Raw genomic sequence first — 4,673 nt, 5'->3', positions numbered from 1 at the left:
AAATAAATAAATAAATAAATAAATAAATAAATAAATAAATAAATAAATAAAACTAAAATGCAACCTTTGGAATGGGAGAAGATATTTCAAATGACATATCTGATAAAGGGTTAGCATCCAAAATCTATAAGGAACTTATCAAATTCAACACCCCAAAAAACAAATAATCCAGTTAAGAAATAGGCAGAAGACACAAATAGACATTTTTTTCAAAGAAGACATATAGATGGCTAAAAGACACATGACAAAATGCTCTCTGTACTTTCTGCTCAATTTTTCTATGATACTAAGGCTTCTCTAAAAAATACTACTTAAATGAGGAAAAGTCAATGGTTAGTAATAACAATAATGGCAGAAAATGAAGGACATAAGTATATGACAAAAGCTGAAATATTGTGTTTATACAAGAAGATTCTTTTTCCCCCTCTTGTTAAATACTTGTTCCAACTTAACATAGCTGATCTCTATTAATGTTGATAGAATAACAAAAAATACCACTAGTATTGCCTTTATACACGGCCTTCATTAACACTGTAAATTTATTCTGTGAGTTCTTGAACTTAACTTTGCAAAATTGTATCTAGATGAATGATTTCATTTCTTTCTAATGCTTGGATGACTTGGAGAGTCATTTGGCACTTGACAAGCTACATTATGGCATGTTATCAGCCACATATTAGACAGAAAACTAATTATTTCAAAGAATAACTACACAGAAAAATATATAAAGAGTTATATTTTGGGGGCTGGTGGCAGAGGAAAAACAAAGATTTGTCAAATAGAGAAAGTTTAAGTTTAAAAAAATTTAAGTTTAAAAACCCTCTCATCAGTTGTTCTCTTTATACAATGTAGTTATAAAGAAAGTAAATGGAATTCAAGAAATGTACCCAGATTTTGAACTTGTGTTAATATAATGATATTTGTTGTCAACATCTATGTCTTGGCATTAATAAGTTAAAAGAAAGGTAACAAGAATAATCATATATTCAGTGGATTTTAATTGAAACAATGATTTGGAATTTTTATATATAATTTTGTTTCAGTTTATCTTTTATTTTCCTCTATTATAAATTGGTTTCTTTAAAATGAAGTAAGAATATGGCATTTCCTAATTTTATACTTAGAACATGATGGTGTATTGTACTTATTATGCTAGTGCTATGAAAATTTTCCTTTCACTTTAACATTGAATCACAATATAATTTATTTGATTAATTTGTTGTTTGATGACTCTAGTTGTTTACCATATATTTTATTACAAAATAAAAATATCCAACACATTATGTTGGATTTAATTCTTCTTTGCTATTAGGATCATGATTTTAATATGCTGTTGTATATGCAAATTTCTAAAAATCTTATAAAATAATACAGTTAGGAAGTGGAAATTCATACTAAATGGACTCCATTTTTTCTTCATTACATAATACAAAGAAGGCAGAAAGAAAAACATTTTAATGTGGCTATCAAAGATTTACTCAAGATTATAAGTTTCAGAGTTTTTCTCCCTGGGACCACTAAATCCTCATAACAATTTGCTTCACCTTTCTCTGCTTAATTGTGAACTTCTTCAAGGACGTACTTCATTCATCATTGTATTCCCAGTTTTTAGCCCAGTTTCTTATACAGTAACTGTTGTATTAAATACTAAGTAAAGTTGAATGACTCTTGGTTTCTTTGGAATATAGTTTTTATTTCAATGATAAATGTCTATAACTGAAGGTGGGTGAGAACATGTATGTTTTGTTGTTGTTGTTAAAGATTTTTTTTTATTATTATTATTTGACAGAGAGACAGCGAGAGAGGGAACACAAGCAGGGGGGAGTGGGAGAGGGAGAAACAGGCTTCCCGCCAAGCAGGGAGCCCGATGTGGGGCTCGATCCCAGGGCCCTGGGATCATGACCTGAGCTGAAGGCAGACGCTTAACAACTGAGCCCCCCAGGCGCCCCTGGAACATGTATGTTTAGAAATTTGAACAGAATGGAGAAAGGATTGGAGGTGAGAAATCATCAAATTGAAAATTTATATTCGTTTACTCTATATTTATATAGAAAAATGTAACAATATCTTTTAGAATGTTTTAAAACCTCAGACTTAAAAGATTGGGGTGGTTCATTATACACACACACACATATACATACATATATATGAGCATTGTATATATATATATATATATATATATACACACACACACACACACATACACACACATAGACATACATATATATGAACATTACACACACACACACACACAGTGTTTCCAAATGATCCTGGCATACCCTCTAAGTCAGGAAATGAAGAGGTAAGCCCTAGCACTGTGGAGGCCAACTATTCTGTCCTTGGGAATCCTGAGGGACTTGGACAAATTGAAAGCAAAGCTCCTGGCTGGGTTTGCCAACACTGTTGCTGAACAAACTTGGATAAACTCATTGCAAGAGAAGCCAATAACTGAAGAGAGGAGAATTTGGAAAAGAGAAAGGGAGAAATTTATTTGGGGTGCCAGGAGTTAGGGGAGATGGCAGGCTCAAGCCTTAACAACTGACCTCTCTGCCCATAGGATAGACACCAACGGTTTTATAGAGAGAGGTTGGTGGGGGTGGGAGGGTGGGTATATGCAAAAAGCAGGCAGAGAATGGGTGGTAATGGGCAGGGGTCAGCATGTGCTCAGCCCATGATCAGGAAGGGAATGCGTAGCCAAAGATCTTCAACATTTTCTATATTATTTAGCTATTATTTGGCAAAACTCTATACTTCCAAAGACTTGGAAATATAAACTACTGATATTCCATACCTGCCACACTATCAAGAAGCTCCTCTCCGGGGTCCCTGATATTCAACTGTCATCACAAATCCACAGACCACTATAATAGAGTAGGAGTGGTTCCTCCTAGCTTTTTGGGACTTGGTTAATTGGCGCTTCTTTAGATAGCCTCTCTAGGATTTCTCATAGTAAAGTTCACCCTGCATACACATACTGTGACTAATACCATTACTCCTACTAATTAGCAGGTATGTATGGATTCAGAATACCCAGTAATAACTTTCATGTTGATATGAATCAATAATTTATTTAATGACGTAATTTAGGATGACTTCTGATAAAGGAATTTGGGATACTCTCTGTGAAATTTGTCATCACTGATATTTCTCAATATATTGGGATACTGAGCATTTAAATAAAAGTGCAAAATAGGTAACATTCAGTATAACATTTTTTACTACCTGATAGTGTATATTTGCTTACTTGTATATTGTCTGTCTCATACTCATGAAATCAGGGGATTTGCATGTCTTATTCATTGCTTAGAAAGCTGCACAGCAGTTATTCATTAAATAGTAGCGGCATTAATGAATAAATGAATATACAAGGTCAAATGGTAAAGCATTTAGAGAAGATAATCATAGAAGGAACTCTCTTTTTGTGTGCTTCCTCCTTTATAAACAATTGAACATGCTCTGAGACCTCACCTGGTTTTGCCCCAGTTATTAAATCAAGGGCTAAGACTGTAGTTCATGATAGCTTAATTTCCCACTATTAGATTACTGACCAACTTCCACCAAGAGATGAAAAATAGAATTTTCATCCCAGTGGAAGCAATGAGGTCAAAATCAGAAAAATTAGTTCAGCTCTATGTTCTTAATTGAGAGGATTGGTTTGAAATTAGTAAAGTGCATAGGTAAAACAAGGAGGAGAATGGTGAGTACTTTAGAATCTTACCAAAATCAGAAAAGACTAACATAGTTGGGCTAAGACTACTTTTGTCTCTTTATAGTAGTCAGGATGCTAGGATAGGGAGAGTTATTAATGGACATATGTCCTGATACTTTATTCTGCCTAGAATATTATTAATAAAATATTAATAATTATTTAAGCTGGTGGGGATTTATTTTTATTTTTGTTTTCACTTCTAAACAATTCTTCCTCCAACGTATTCTGGGAGACTTAAGTATGTTTCGGATACACTTGGAGCAACTGTTTTTTTGTTTTTGTTTTTGTTTTTATTCTTATGTTAATCCCCATACATTACATCATTAGTTTTTGATGTAGTGTTCCATGATTCATTGTTTGTGCATAACACCCAGTGCTCCATGCAGAATGTGCCCTCCTCAATACCCACCACCAGACTAACCCACCCTCCCACCCCCTCCCCTCTAGAACCCTCAGTTTGTTCTTCAGAGTCCATCGTCTCTCATGGTTCGTCTACCCCTCCGATTTCCCCCGCTTCATTCTTCCCCTCCCGCTACCTTCTTCTTCTTTTTTTTTTCTTAACATATATTGCATTATTTGTTTCAGAGGCACAGATCTGAGATTCAACAGTCTTGCACAATTCACAGCGCTTACCAGAGCACATACCCTCCCCAGTGTCTATCACCCAGTCACCCCATCCCTCCCACCCCACCCCCCACTCCAGCAACCCTCAGTTTGTTTCCTGCGATTAAGAATTCCTCATATCAGTGAGATCATATGATACATGTCTTTCTCTGTTTGACTTATTTCGGAGCAACTGTTTTTAACAGAAATGTTAGAAGGAACTTTATTACATTCCTTGGCAGGCAAGTAGTAAGCCTTGGTAACAGCCAGTAACAATACTTTTATCCAATTTGAGGCAGGTTCAAAGGACAGGACCCTCTCTGCTCTCGAACAACATTAAGAGTAAGCAAGTGATCAGGCA

This window comes from Mirounga leonina, unplaced genomic scaffold (genome assembly GCF_011800145.1).
Source record: "Mirounga leonina isolate KUSES-001 unplaced genomic scaffold, KU_Mleo_1.0 Mir_127, whole genome shotgun sequence".
NCBI lineage: Eukaryota > Metazoa > Chordata > Mammalia > Carnivora > Phocidae > Mirounga > Mirounga leonina.
The sequence above is the reverse complement of the archived record's forward strand: the minus strand, read 5'-3'. Positions refer to the sequence as shown.